Source organism: Mustela erminea, chromosome 13, assembly GCF_009829155.1.
Source record: "Mustela erminea isolate mMusErm1 chromosome 13, mMusErm1.Pri, whole genome shotgun sequence".
Lineage (NCBI taxonomy): Eukaryota > Metazoa > Chordata > Mammalia > Carnivora > Mustelidae > Mustela > Mustela erminea.
The window spans coordinates 8,667,183-8,683,892 of NC_045626.1; the positions used below are offsets into that span (position 1 = coordinate 8,667,183).

A 16,710-nucleotide genomic window follows, 5' to 3' on the forward strand; every position below is an offset into this window, starting at 1 on the left:
ATATGTATACTGCACTGGTTTAAAGCAGAAAAAAATGTTTTTAGGAAAGTTCTGCAAGAGCACACGAAATGTGAAATCTGAGACTCCAGCTGTAACAGGAAGGGGGTGAACAATTACAGGCAACGGCGAGTTCACGCCGCTCCGGGAGAGCTCAGCTTCTGCCCGTGCTAAGTGTTATACTCTAAAAATCCGTACACTGTGGCAAATTATACAGCAATGTATAATCTATATAATGTATAGTATCTATATAATGTATCGTCTGTATTTGTTGTTGTGAATGTGAGATTTTGGAACCATACAGAAGCAGGAAATACTTGCACAAAAAGGTAATTAATAATATCAAATAAATTTATATGTTATTTAAAGCTTGCATACTTTTTTTCCCCAAAAACCCTGTAGTAAAAGCATAAATGAAAACATTTTAAAACACATATATTTATGTTTCCTAGCAGTCATTATCAAACTGTAAATTTCATTATCTGACCAATTAGAAATTAACTTTATTTTAAAGAATTAGCATGGAATTCATATAAGCCCCGCCCTTTTCTTAGCAGATTCTTCTTCCCTGCTTCCTAAGTCTTTAACCTCTTACTCTTCCCCAGTGTTGTTGAAGACATGGGTGATGCCTTATTTTAGTCTAGATTTTCAGTAAAAAATTATTTGAGAAAAATAATATATTTCTTAGATAATGCTCAATGATAAAAAAATTAACTCCATTTCTTTAAAAAATCTACTTCAGAATAATCTCTCCACATCATATCTTGATGTCATTTCTACCATTCCCAGACAACAGCAATGTCTTCTCTGCTTACAGAAGAAAACAAAAACAAAAACAAACAAAGCCCATAAAAAAAGACCTACGTTTATAATAAACATCTTCTAGATCAGACATAGAAAGTGATCAGATTTATTTCTTTGGAGTATGAATAGAGGAATAAAAAAAGATCCAAAATCTACAATCCATTTCCATTTTATACAAGCCAATGTATCATCTGTAATGAAGCTTGGAAAATGAAAATTTCTTTTTTCTGGCAAGCTGATCATCTTGAAGCTCTTATAATGCTTTGCCTGCCAATTACCAATTTAGGTTCAGATCACTTAGAATTTCTTGGAGGATATAACATAATTTAACTATTCTTATGTAGAATTTAGGGTATTAATCAGGTTCGAGCAAGTTCCGTTTTAAAATATTCCTGAAATATCTCACCAGTGCACAAATATTGAGCCATAAAGATATTTTATCTAAGATTTGAGTTTATAGCTTAAATGTGTTTCTTCTAACGATATATACAAACCTATGTTACTTATTACCTATTTGCATGGAAGCCTGACACTTGTTAAATTCCTTGGCATTTCCTAATATTTATGTTTAAATTTCAAGGTTTCAGTGAACAAAACCACAAATGATCCCAATTTTCTCATGCAATCTAATCCAACTTAATAGTGACAAATAAACGAAAATGTCTGTTGAGAACTACGCCAAAAATAAAATTAGTATTAGCTGTGGAACTATAAAGCCCTGTTGAATCTGATTTTCATATAAGAATAATCTTTCTACTATTTCCAGGTGGCCAACAATCAGAGTGCACGTCTTATTGAAAAGAGCTTTGAAAAAAATGTGGTCATGTCGAAGATCCTACCACTTTCCAAAGTTGGACAGGTGACCCTGAATCTGGAATATGCATCACTATATAAGGATCATTTGTATAATTTCATAAAAATTAATGAACGAGAGGAAAATGTAACTTTGCCCATAAATATTAGTTAAAAATAAAAATTCCAAAGAGCAAATAGCTAATCACGATTATTATTAATTTATAATGTGAAAGTGAATTACCCTATAAAATAATTCCTATCACAGTTCCACAACAAACCAGGCAGTGCTAAAAGAGAGCGGTTATGCTTTCTTTTGTTATTTAAAAACTATTTATTTGTTAAAATTAAAAATTTTCTTTAATATTGGATCCATCAACATTTTCTAATATTTCTGTCCATTTCAGGGTTTAAAACCACTAACTATTCCAGTTTTCCTATGCATTTCCTAAGCAAAATTCCTACATCATTTATCCCATTCACACTTGCTCCTAAAGAATGTATGAGGCAAAGTCAGAAATTCTTCATAGATCTGGTTACACTTTGCACTGAACAAGAGAAAGCCCTTTCCTGTCAATATGACTCAGTAATATTTTCTCACACCCATTTGATGGAATGTGCATAGCTGCCAACCACTCCGTGTTAGCTGACTGGAAAGTTTTCACAGGCTTAGTAATGAAGTTTGGAGAATACAGTCCAACTGATTGTCATGTTTATTGCTGAAATGCAGTTATAAAATTTTTTAATAAAAAAACCTATTCTTAAAGTCTGTTTCATTTCCCCAATTGTACATTCTTTACATTAATAATCCAAATTGGCTAAAATGTATCCCACATCAAAAGGCTAACAGAAAAAACTGGAATCAGAAGCAGAAATGTTATAATGCATGTAGACTTTTACGAGCCATACCTATGCAAAATATTTCTGAATACTTAGCTGCATTTACTCTACTTCTGACTAAAGCAAACCAATATTCATATAAAATCATGCAAGACAGTACTTGTTAAGCTTTATATCTTAATGTACGATTTGGAATTTGATTTTCAGGGTAAAGAGCTATGACCATATTGGGTGGCAGAGATTAAAATTCATCCTTTGAATTATAAATCAGATCAAAGAAGTCTTTAAAAAGCTCAAATTGCCCAAATCACAAGACTTCTGATTCATCAAAAGTTATAGAGAACATCAAGAAGAGATGGGGCAAGGTAATTTTTTTTTTTCTGGATAAGACCACATCTTAGAAACCCAGACTCCAGAGTTTAAGAGGCAATTTGGAAGCCCTCAGATTTGTAGCTACTCCCCATCAAGGGCTACTGAGGGCCTAGTATCCAAAATATTTGCCAGAGTCATCTTCAGAAGTTTTAAATATACCCCCCAAGAAGTTGTGTAAGATTGTCATCCTAGTCTTTTTTTTTTTTTTTAAAGATTTTATTTATTTATTTGAGAGAGAGAGAGCATGCACAAGAGCAGGGTTGGGAGGCATAGCATGAGGGGCTGTTGCAGGGCTGGATCCCAGGCCCCGAGCTGAAGGCAGCCACTTAACCAACTGAGCCACCCTACTGTCCTGTCATCCTTGTCTCGATGGTTGAGTAAAGCAATGTTTTAAATATAGAAATTAGTATTTGTTTATTCAGTTTAATCATTAGACAGTGCCATGATAAAACACATATAACTTGCCCTAAGGAGCAACAGAGAATTCTGCAAATAGTTACTAACATATTAAAGGTGGTAGATTAGTTACCTATTGCTGCTGTCGCAAACTATCACAAACTTAATGGCCGAAAGCAACACAGATTTATTACCTCACACTTCTGAAGTTCAGATGCTCAAACTAAATCTCTAAAATCAAAGTGTGGGCAGGGCTGGTTTCTTCTAAGGTCTCTAAGGGGAGGATCGTTTCCTGGCCCTTTTCAGCCCCTAGAGGCCCCTTACCTTCCTTGGCTCATGGTCCCTTCATCAGACCACTCCAACTCTTTATTCCCATCGTCATTTCCCCTATAGCCAATGCTATTTTCTTCTCTTCTCCTGTAAGGACCTTTGCAATTATATTGACCCCATTTGGATAATCCAGGATAATCTCCCCATCTCAGAAGGCTTAATTTAGCCACACCTGTAAAATCTCTTCTACCATGTGAGGTAACAGATTACAGGTTCCAGATATTAAGATGGGGACATCTCTGGGCGCCAAGTGGTCTTGTTCAGCCTACATCAGTAATACAGTGGAAGAGAGACTGGATTTTGAAACCACATAAATATGACATCAAGTTCTTTCCATAATTTGCCTATTTCTTGCTTTGTGATTTACCATCCTGTGGCCTTAGAAACTTAATTTATGTGAGTTTCTTCATCTATACAATGGGGATATTAATAGCTTTGCCATGGTTGTTTCAAGGGCACCTCATGAATTTTCCCTCTGTATGGGTCACTTCCCTCAGCAACTGACTGCACCATCACCACCTTCTCCATGAAGGAATGCCCATTTCTCTGCTCCTATGACAAGAAACAGTTTGTCTCACGTGTTGTTCATTTGCACTGCTTTCATTTCCTCACGCCCCATTCTTTCATCCACCTCTTTTAATTGTAAATCTGTACCTTCCACTCCACAGAAATCCCACTTGTCAAGATCACAGATGACTTTAAGAGCGACAAATTGGATATTCATTTTTTCACCCTTGCCTAATGTGACCTCAACAATGTTCACAACAACTGAAAATTCCTTGCTCTTTAAACACTTGTCACATTTTTTCCTTATCACACACGCTTCTCGTTATGCTGTTATCTCCTACTCCTTGGCCTCCTTTGTTTCTCCCTCTGCTCCTCTCCAAACACTGGAGAGTCTGACGCTTGCTCAGATGAAATAGAACGTCTTTTCCATTGAATGTCAAGTTGTGATCTCCAGTCCCTTCACCTCTCCTGAACTGCAGACACATAGTGACTCTGTACTCCCACTTGGACATCCTAAGAAATCTCCACGTCAACCTAACATACAAAATTGAACTTCTGCTCCCCAGCCTGCAGCAGATTTGTTTTCTTTCCATTGTTAACATCCCAGCAAATGGTACCACCATCCATCTAACAGCTGAAGTAAAAAACCTAGTTTCTCTATGACTCACATTTTCTCGGTAAGTTCTACTACCTCATTTCTTCAAATAACTTCCTAGATCCATGTATTTCTTTCCAGTTTCACTGTATCTATCCTGTGGAAATCACCAGCACCCCTTCCAGCATTACTACTTCTGAAATGCCTACTAATACTTCTGTCTAGTTAATATGCAGAAGTCTAAAATTTTTTAAAAATTTAATAAAATTACATTACGGTGTCATTACAACTTGCTAACACCTGTTACAATGAGAAGAAAGTGAAAACACCAAATCACAGTCTGCTCCACAGGATCTGCCACCAACCTTACTTCCTGGCCTTGATTCCTATCTCCCATCCTTTTCTTACCTTCCCTTTTTCCTCCAGTCATGCTGACTTTCCTCCTGTTCTTTGAAGAGACCATGTTCATTCCTGCCTTAGGATCCTGTGGGTAGAATGCTCTTCCCTCCGATCTCTGGATTCAGGTATGTTCCCCTTTCTGAATATTTCAAGTTTGAGAGACACTGAAGGTTCAAATGAAGAGGATGAAATGCCACCAGTATAATTAAAGCACAGCCTCCAGATGTAGTAACTCTACATTTATAGAATGTATCCCCTTTTAAAACACTTTTAGTGTACAATTTGCCCGATGCTTACTGAAATTCTATGAGGTAGGTATGGGTGCCTGCATCAAGGTTAGAGTAACATGACTAGTAAGTGGCAGCGACAGGACTTGATTCAGAAGTTTCATCTCAAAATTCAGAGCTATTGCCACTATACCAATTTGTTTCTTTTACAAATGTTCAGGATAAACATCAGTATCCTGACAGAAACACAGCAAAGTGTGTGATATCAATGCCCCTTGATTTATGGAGAGTGAGGGTCAAGGAGAAGAATTTAGTTTCAAATCATAAAACCATCCAGAGGGCTACGGAATGTAGTAGCCAATGCCACCTACTTGTGTTTCTTATAAAAGGAAAATCCAAAGGCCAGGAGGACTGGATTCAGAGGAAAATAGTGGTACCAACACTCCGTCTTGGTTCTAATGTTCTTAGCCTCAGAACAAGAGATTCTTCTGGAGTCCAGCTTTCCTCTATGGACAAACATTAAATTCCTTGTTCAAAAAAGGGAATTTTTTTTAAAAAGTCTCAGTACCCTTAATGTGCCTTCCCGTCATCTCAAAAAACATATACCATTCACATATCTGTGTATGTATATACACACACTTATAAATATATATACACACAGTACACATATATATTTAATTAGGTTGCATATGATTTTAATATTATTATTTAGCAGACTGAGCTAAATTTTTGTGTATATTTAGGAAAGTCAGCAGTACTTGTAGAAAATAATTCCTCCACGTCAAATGACTTTTCTTTAAATAATTTTTTTTTAAGATTTTATTTGACAGAAAGAGACACAGCAAGAGAGGGAACACAAGCAGGGGGAGTGGGAGAGGGAGAAGCAGGCTTCCTGCTGAGCAGGGAGCCTGATGTGGGGCTCAATCCCAGGACCCTGGGATTATGACCTGAGCAGAAGGCATCTGATGCTTAATGACTGAGCCACCCAGACACCACATTTCCGTTAAATCCATTTTTACTACAATTATATACAGCAAATGAAGACTTGAGACAAAATCATAGTTATTCTCCATGTATTGTAATATGAACTTCTATGTTCCATTATTGTTCCAAGAATCATGTCACATGCTTATATAGTCTTTTTTAGATGTCAAAAAATATATCTGCATGGATTATCAAGTTCTCATACCATAGACTGCAGACCATAAGTTAATATGCTCTACTGCAGACCATAAATTAATAATCACTAGCAAATATGAAGATTATATTTCTACACTATATTTCTACTTTATATTTACATTTATACTATATTATATTATATATACTATATATTTATACTACATTATATTTCTACATTATATTTATAATCATACATGCAAGGTTATGCTAGGACAGAAAAAAAGCACTGCCTATATTTAAACTCTAGACATTTAGAAACTGACAGATATGGTTGAGTATATGAAGATATGCAGTTAAAATATTGTTCATTGAAAATTCACTCATTAAACAGTAAATAGTAAGATAAAGAAATTTTAAAGAATTATTAAAAATATTAATGCTTTTCCCAAATAAAGTACAATTTAAGAATAAGAAAATTTATTGACTATGAGTTAATATTAACTAGAATTATTTACCTTGTCTTTTAGCATCATTTTAGTGACACAGAGTAATCTTCAACTCTGTACTTTTTATGTTTAGAATGAAAATGAGAAAACATCTTGGTATTGTTCAGAACCTGCACAATATGGATGTATGTTGAATTCCAAACTTAAATTTTTGGTTTGTGACTTAGTCTAATCTTGCCAAAAGATCCCTGAAAGAAGTAGCTCAGGAGAATTCTTGGACACCAAATATAAAAAATAAAAGAAAAAAACAGCCTAACATATTAAATTATAAACATATGGATGGAATTTCCTTTAAATTACACTTGAGTCTAACCCTTAAGGGTAAAGAATTTAACAAAATACATTTGAGGTTTCCATAATACAAAACATTTGAGAAGTTAGACAGGGAATTCAACTACCCCAAAGACAGATGAGATTTTTACTCTAATACTGAGTAAAAAGAATCTTCTCTCCTATTTTGGAATACTTTACTCTAAAATTAAAATATCAATCTTTACTAAGCATCTTTGTAATAAACAGTAATGAATCCATATATTAGATAGCTAAGATGTTTTTTTAAAAATCTGTTTTTATATTCTGGAGCTAGAAAAACTGAGAAATCAAGAGAAAAGCAAAATTAAAAATGAATATATTTAAAAACAGCAATTTTCCCATAATTTGTCCTATCATTTCTCACCTAACCTAGAGCAATCTTTTTCAGATGATTATGCTTTTGACTGTTAAGTATCTCATGGTATGTGAGTACCTAGAAACAGCGAAGATTTAAATATTACAAAGGAAATCAGGTACTTTTTATTATCCTCAAAAAAAGCATATTTTTAAAAATACTGCCTACCAATGTATATAAAATAATAATAATTTTCAATGTTGAAAATATAGATAAAATATTAAGGTAGCAAAAGCTGCACAGAAAGAATATTTTCATTTAATTTTAAAGCAATTATGACTGCAGTAAAAATATGTAAACTTTTAAGAGTGATTTTATCTAGATTATGTGATTACATTTTTCTTCTTTATAATTCTTTATAATGCTTTCTAATATATATAGCATAGTTTTTCATATATGCAAATATACATGTGTGCATATATATATATATATCTCAAATGACAATTCAATAATACACAAAACAGAGACTTTGAATTAAATTCTAAATTTAAATATATTTGCATCGAAATGGCTCAACAGATGGCAGAGCTGGAGCACACTGGAAAAACCATCAGAAGGACCATAAATAATAGCGAGACTGTGTAGCTTTTAGATATTGTAAGGCAATGATGCATCATAGGTATATTTGGTGACACGAAAACATACTACAATGTATGGAATGAATTCTGCAGAAATAAAAAGAGGCTAAGCCAAATGTAAATCTGCTCTAATTCCTAAATTCTCTTTTGGGATTAGAACGTTCTACTAGAGTACTTCCATGAACCCAGTACTGGTTAAGACACTGAGGTGGAGGCAATGTGTCATAAGTATGGTTATGTGTGTATGTGTCAGTATTTCAGACATTCACAGCATGTGTGGATTTCCAACCTCACCACTGAGAACTTACGTAGACCACACTTTCATTTTTGCTTCATTAATAGTAGCCATTTTATTTCCTGCTCATGACTGACTGATTCTCAATCTCTCTCTCCCTTCTTCTCAATCTCTCGGTATCTCCCCGCTCCCCCATACAATTACATTGGGAGGCTTTAATTCATTTCCATAGCAAGACTAACACTTGTGAGAATCTAAATTTCTTGTTTATAGCTGAATTCATTATTGAGAAAATTACAGATTCACATGCAGTTGTAGGAAAGAATACCAAAATATCCCATGTATTCTTCAGCCAGTTTCCCCCAATAATAACATTTTCCAAAACTATAACAGAATGTCCCAAACAGGATATTGAAATCAATAAAGTTCACTGACCTTAATCATATATTCCCAATTTAACATGGACTTGTTTGGTTTGTCCATTTTGTTCCATACAATTTTATCATATGTATAGTTTCATGTATCCAGCACCACAGTCAAGACTGAACACATAATCTTCATGTTCCCCCGCCCTGTCTCCAGTCCCTGGAAACCATTAGATTGTCTCCAAGTCTAAAAGTTTCTCTTTTCTAAAATATTATAGAAATTGAATAATCCACCATGTAATCTTTGGGGAATGGCTCTTTCATTCACTCAGCATAGCATTCTGGAGATCATCCAAGTTGTTGCAGATATGAACAGTCCACTTTTCGGTTTTTGTTTTTATCGTGAGGAGAATCCCACCACATTGTCTGTTTAACCTGCTAACCTGTGGAAGGACATCTGAGCTGTTTTCAGGTTGTGACTATTATTTAAAAAAAAAAAAAACCAGCTATGAACATTGGTATATGTGTTCTTGCATGAACATAAGTTTTCACTTCTCTAGAATAAATGTCCATGAGTTTTACTGCCAAGTCCTATAGTAAATGCATATTTAGTTTTATATGGAACTGCCAGCCTGTTTTCTAGAAAAAAATATACTATTTTACTTTCTCATCTTCTCCAGCATTTAGTGTTGTCACTTAAAAAAAAAAAAAAATCAGACATTCTGATAGGACACAGCTCATTGTGGTTCTAATTTACATTTTCCTGATAGGTAAGAATACCTTTGTCATGTGTTTACATACTCCATGTATACTTCAGTGAAATGACTTTTCATGTCTTTGACCATTTCCTAAATGTACTTTTTGTATTTATTGTTTGGTTTTCAGAGACACAGTCTTTTGTCAGAAATGTAGGAATATGTATCTTTTCTTTCCATTCCCTTAACATGGTCTTTCACATACCAACAGTTTCTTTAACTTAGAAACTATCCAATTTATCATTATGTCTTTATGGATTTTGCTTTGGGATCCAATCGAAGAATTCCTTACCTAGACCTGGATCCTGAAGATTTTCTCCTACATTTTCATTTCAAGAGTTGTATAGTGTAATGTTTTATCATTAAGTCAATGATTCATTTTGAGTGTCTTTTTGTATCACCATATAAGGTTTAAGACATGATTGTTTCCTGTGTATAGAGGTCCAACTGCTCCAACACTTTCTGTTTCCTTTACTGAATTTCTTTTATATCTTTGTAAAAAATGACATAACTCTATTTAACTAGGTCTGTTTCTGAACTGTCCACTCTGTTTCATTAACTTTTGTGCTATTACAACCCTTCTGCAAGTATCACAGTATCTTGATTACTGCTCTATATAGTAAAACTTACTATCTGGTGAGACAATTCCTCCCATTTTATTCTTTGTCAAGATTGCCTTAGCTATTCTAGAGCTTGTGCATTTCTCTATAAATTTTAGAATAAGCTCATCTACAGCAAAGGAAACAGTTAACAAAACCAAAAGACAACTGACAGAATGGGAGAAGATATTTGCAAACAACATATCAGATAAAGGGCTAGTGTCCAAAATCTATAAAGAACTTAGCAAACTCAACACCCAAAGAACAAATAATCCAATCAAGAAATGGGCAGAGGACATGAACAGACATTTCTAAAAGAAGACATCCAGATGGCCAACAGACACATGAAAAAGTGTTCCACATCACTCGGCATCAGGGAAATACAAATCAAAACCATAATGAGATACCACCTCATACCAGTCAGAATGGCTAAAGTTAACCAGTCAGAAAATGACAGATGCTGGCGAGGATGCAGAGAAAGGGGAACCCTCCTACACTGTTGGTGGGTATGCAAGCTGGTGCAACCACTCTGGAAAACAGCATGGAGGTTCCTCAAAAAGTTGAAAATAGAACTACCCTATGACCCAGCAATTGCACTACTGGGTATTTACCCTAAAGATACAAATGTAGTGATCCGAAGGGGCACGTGCGCCCGACTGTTTATAGCAGCAATGTCTACAATAGCCAAACTATGGACAGAACCTAGATGTCCAGCAACAGATGAATGGATAAAGAAGACGTGGTATATATACACAATGGAATACTATGCAGCCATCAAAAGAAATGAAATCTTGCCATTTGCAATGACATGGATGGAACTAGAGCGTATCATGCTTAGCGAAATAAGTCAATTGGAGAAAGACAACTATCATATGATCTCCCTAATATGAGGAAGTGGAGATGCAACATGGGGGGGGGGGTTGGGAGATAGGAAAAGAACAAACGAAACAAAATGGGATCGAGAGGGAGACAAACCATAAGTGACTCTTAATCTCACAAAACAAACTGAGGGTTGCTGGGGGGAGAAGGGGAGGGAGCGGGGGGTGGGGTTATGGACATTGGGGAGAGTATGTGCTATGGTGAGTGCCGTGAAGTGTGTAAACCTGGCGATTCACAGACCTGTACCACTGGGGATAAAAATACATTATATGTTTATAAAAATTTTTTTTTAATTTAAAAAAAAGGAAAAGCTCATATATGTGCATACACAAAAATTATTGTGGTTTCAATAGAAATTGAATATAATCTATATGTCAATTTAGGGAGATACAGTGTATTTACATGAACACAGTATGCTTGCCCTATTTAGTTCTTCCTTGAATTCTTCCATCAGCATTTTGCAATTATCAGCTTATAAGGCTTGTACAGGTTTGGTTAAGTTGCATTTTCTTTGGAATGAATATAATGAATTTTTTTTCTTTTTTTCTTTTCTATGTACTTAGTGTACAGAAATAAAATTGATTTTTTGTGTGTGGTGGTCTTATATCCTGCAACCTTGCTGAACTCATTTATTCTTGGAGTTTTATTTTGTTGGAAGATTCCTTGGGATTTTTCTATGTTCATGTCATAGATGTTCATGTCATCTATAAATGGGGATAGTTGTGTAATTTACTTTTTGATCTAAGTGCTCATTATTTATTTTTCCTGCATTATGGCAGTGGCTGGCACTTCCAGTAATGTTATATAAGAATGGTGAAAACAGACATTCTTGTCATGTTCCCCATCTTAGGGGAAAATAGTCTTTCCATATTAAGTATGATGATAACTGCCTATTTTTTTCCAGATGATTTATTGCCAGTTGAGGCATTCCTCTCCATTCCTAGCTTGCTGAGAGTTTTTATCATGAATGAGTGCTGAACTGTACCTTTTTATATATCAATGCTTTTTTTATGTCAATTCATGTGATTAAATGACTTTTATTATTTCTCTTGTTGAGTGAGATCATATTGATTTATCCTCAAATGTTGAACCAGCCTTGTATACCTGAAATAAGTTCCTCTTGGTCATGGTGTATAGTTGTTTATATTTTAAATTCCTCATGTTAAGATTCTGTTGAAGATTTTTATGCAAGTTTGTGCAAGATATTGGTCTGTAGTTTTCTTTTTTTAGCACTGTCTTTGTCAGGCTTCAGAAAACAAATTGGGAAATATGCCATCTTTAATTTTTAGGAAGAGTATGTTAATACTTAAAATACTTAGTAGTGCTATGGTCTGAATGTTTGTGACTACCTCCCAATCTGCCATTGCCCAAATAACATATGTTGAAAACCTAATACCTGATATGATGGTATTAAGAAGTGGAGTCTTTGCACATGGTGATGAAGATGGAACCTCATGAATGGGATTAGTGACTTTATAAAAGAGGCCCTGGAGAGCATGCCTGTCCCTCCCACATGTGAGGACACAGTGAGAAGGTACAAGCTATGAACCAGGAAGAAGGCCCTTGCCAAAATGTGACCACACTGGTACCCTGTTCATGGACTTCCCAGACTCCAAAACTATGAGAAATAGGTTTCTGTTATTACCTACCCATTTTGTGACATTTTGTTACAGCAGCCTGAATAGATTAAAACAGACAGAACCCTTCGGTGAAGCCAAATGGGTCTGCCAATTTCATTTTTTTAAGAGTTTTAATTATAAATTTAATATTTGTAAGACAAATTACTGTTTCATTTTGGTTGATTTTGATAGCTATGTTTTCAAGGAATTGGTCCATTTCTCCTAGACTGCTAATTTGTGATCATAAAGATGTTCATAATATTCACCTGTTTTCCTAGTAGCTGCAGGATTTATAGTGATTCTCTATTATAACCCTGACATCATCAAAGGTGATTTATTTCTACTCTCTTTTTCTATATCTAATGAATAGATATTCATTAACTATTCTTTTTTGAAGCATCAACTTTGTTTTCACTGATTTTCTCTACTATTTTCCAGTTTTGAATTTCATTGATCTCTGCTCTTACCTTTATTATTTCCTTCCTTCTTTTTTTTTTAATTTTAAGATTTTATTTATTTATTCAACAGAGAGAGACACAGTGTGTGAGAGAGAGAGAGAGAGACAGACAGACAGCAGGGGCAGTGGAAGAGGGAGAAGTAGGCTTCCCACTGAGCAAAGAGCCTGACACAAGACTTGATCCCAGGACCCTGAGATCATGACCTGAGCCAAAGGCAGAAGCTTAATGACTGAGCCACCCAAGGTGCCTCATCCTTCCTTCTTCTTTATTTGGGTATATTTTGTCTTCTTTTCCTAATTTCTTAAGTAGGAGTTTACTGTTTTCAGGCTTTTCCTTGTTTCTAATGTAAGAATTTAGTGCTACAGATTTTGTTCTTTGCATTCCTTTAGTTGTCTCCTAAATATTTGATATGCTATAATTTTATTTCATTCAGTTATGTATAAGTTTTATTTCCCTTGAGAATTCTTCATTGACCCAGGCATTATTTAGACATGTTCTGTTTAATTCTTTACTTCTTTAGAAATACAACTATTGTTGATTTCTGGTTGATTCCATTATGATAAGAGAACATACCCTGCATAATTTTCATTGTTTCGGTATTAAAGGCTGTTTTGGCCAAAGACACAGTTTGTCTTGGCACAGATTCCATGGCACTTGAAAACACATGTATTCTACAGTTTGGGGGTAGAATGTTCTATATGTGACAATTAGATGATTTTGGTTGACTGCATTACTCAGATCTCTATCTTCACAGAGTTTTGGTCTTGTTTCCTAGACTCATTAGTTAGCTTATAAGTTGCTGTGAGGAGTTTTTGAAGTTTCCAGCCATAATTTCACCTTTTAGCTCCACCAGGTTTTGCTTCATGCAATTAAAAATTATATTACTTTGTTCTGTACTCACTTAGGATCATTATGTGTTCCTTGTGGATTGATCTTTTTATCATGAAATGTTCCTCTTGGTCTGTAAATCTGTGGTGTTTTTGTTTTGTTTCACTCTAAGTAACTTCTCTGATATTAATATAGCCACTCTAGCTTTCATTTTAACAAATCAGAGAGAGAGAGATGAACCATGAGAGATTATGGATCTCAGGAAACAAACAGGGTTTTGGGGGCAGGGGGAGGATGGAATAACAGGGTGATGGGTACTAAGGAGGGAATGTGTTGTGATGAGCACTGGGTATTATATACAACTAATGAATCACTGAACATCACATCAAAAATTAACTGAACATAATTTTTAAAAAATGCTTGCATGGTGCATTTTTTTCGATTTTTAAATTTCAACTTCTGTATGTCATTGAGTTTGAAATGAGTTTCTTGTTAATTGCATATACTTTGCTCATTTTTAAAAAAATTTTTATTAAATTTTTTATTTATTATTCAAGTTTTTATTTAAATTCTAGTTGGTTAACAATACAATATAATATTAGTTTCAGGGGTAGAATTTAGTGATTTATCATTCACTTACCACACCTGGTGCTCATCAAAAGCGCACTCCTTAATAGCCATCGCCCATTTAACCCATCCCCCACCTGCCTCCTCTCCAGCGACCCTCAGTTTGTTCTTTATAGTTAAGGATTTCTTTATGGTTTTCTACCTCTCTAGTTTTTGTTTGTTTTGTTTGTTCTTTTGTTTTATCCACCCTGCTAATCTCTGTCTTGTAATTGGTGAAATTATGCCATTTACATTTAAGATAATTACTGATATGCTAGAGTTATATTGGCCATATTACTGTGTTTTCTGTTTCCCTTACTTCATTCATGTTTGTCACACTTTTTTCTTTTCCTTTCATGCAGATCACTTGAGCATTTTTAAAGATATTGTCTGCCTGATACACTTAAAAAGTTTTTGAGTGTATCGCTTTGTATAGTTTTCAAACTTGTTGCCCTGGGAATTAAAATATACAAATGTGACATCAGAGTCAATTGAAATCAATATTTCACCACTTTGAGTGAAATGAGGAAAACTTACTTCCTTATAGGTGCTTGTACTTGCTCCATTCTTAAATATCACTTTCTTTAATATAAGATAGTTCTGTGATTCTTCTTTCAATTATCAAATGTGATTTATAAAATTTATGAGGATAAAATATTCTATTATATGTAATCATATTTGTGGCATTTGATTGTCCTTGTATTCTGGTGTACCAAGATTCTTTCTTTTATCATTTTATTTCTGTTTGAAGAACTTCTTTTAAAGGTAGTTTCTCTTCAACTGGTCTCTATATTTCCCTTTATTTCCCGAAGAATCATTTCACCAGATATATGATTTTTAGTTCTTTTCTTTCACCACTTGAAAATGTGCCACATCCTTGTGGAAATAATGTGAACATTATAGCATATAATTTTTTTCATTTTAACTCTTATCCTTAGATTTCAGTTATAGATAGTGGCTAAGTAATGATGTGATCATTTTGGGTATTGCTAAGAAAAAATAAATGCCAATAAAAAGCAAGATTAGGGCCATGACTTCAAGCCACATAACTATGTTTTGTTCTATGGCTTCAAAGGATTCCTAAAGCCTAGGAAATTGGATAGAACGGTAAGAAAAACAGTTCAGAATGTTTCCTCCCAATGTACATATCAAGTTTTTACATTATTATAAAAAGAGTATAGTGGGCACATCTCTACAATGTCCTCCAGTTATCCCCAACTTTTAGTAGTCACAACCTTGTGTAATTCTCTCCTGTTCATTGAGGCTGGCCCTAGTGATCGGCTTCTAGTGAATATGACATTGCCAGAATGAAAAGCATCATATCTGAAGTTAGGTTATGAAAAGAGTGTGACTTCCATCTTGGCAGCACTCTGTCAACTGCCCTTTTGGTGATCACTCTGATGAAGCCAAGAGCCATTTCATAAGCTGTCCTGTAGAGAGGCTCAGGAACTAAGTCAAGAAACTGACTAACAGCTTATAAAAAATTAAATCCTGCCCACACTATTCTGAGGAAACTTGGAAGCACATCCACCCCAAGTTGAGCCTAAAGATCACTCTAGCCCTCGTAGACACTTTCATTACATCCCCTTCAGACACCCAACTAAGCCACACCTGGATTCCTAACCCACAGAAACTGTGAGACAATAAATACTGTTTTAAACCACTAAATGTTGGTATAATTTGTTGTGCAGCAAAACAGAAAGGCAGCATATGACTACAAAAAAGCACTTCCTCAAATTATCAATTATCAACCTCACACAAAAGTGTCAATACTTAAGAAATAAATTGTTAAAACTGACCAGTTAAAGTCAGGCTAACTGACTTTACTAAAGTGATATAAAATGAGGGAATCAGAAACAGTAAATCTCAATCCAAAATGCCAATCATAGGATTAAAGTAAGTCAATTTTATGGTGTAGCTTCAGATGATCTTAAAATGTAAAGAGCACACGGCACTAAAGATACATTCTATTCAGGGAATCAAGTGTATGAAATATTACATTATCTTGTTTAATTTACTTGTGTTGACCTAAGGTAAAACTGACTGGTCTTTTTGAAGCTTATCACAAAGGACAGGTACTCACGCCATTAGTCTATAGGAAGAACATTATGTGACTAATCCAAAAAGGAAGAAAGGCATCACAGACCAAGCAAATGAGATGTGTAATCAGGAGGATGGCCACAAATGAACATAATTACCTTTTATTGTTTTTGCTTATTTTATTTAAGCTGATTGAA

General features: G+C 34.7%; 1 protein-coding gene and 1 long non-coding RNA gene across 2 annotated transcripts in view; one reads left to right on the forward strand and one right to left on the reverse strand.

The window, feature by feature from the left end:
• CCDC102B (coiled-coil domain containing 102B) overlaps positions 1-16,710 on the reverse strand; it is a 138,512-nt gene that overhangs the window by 100,077 nt on the left and 21,725 nt on the right.
• Positions 4,362-10,241, forward strand: LOC116572317. Its single transcript, XR_004278222.1, has 3 exons — positions 4,362-4,715; positions 5,060-5,157; positions 10,203-10,241. It is a non-coding gene; the product is annotated as an uncharacterized LOC116572317 (long non-coding RNA).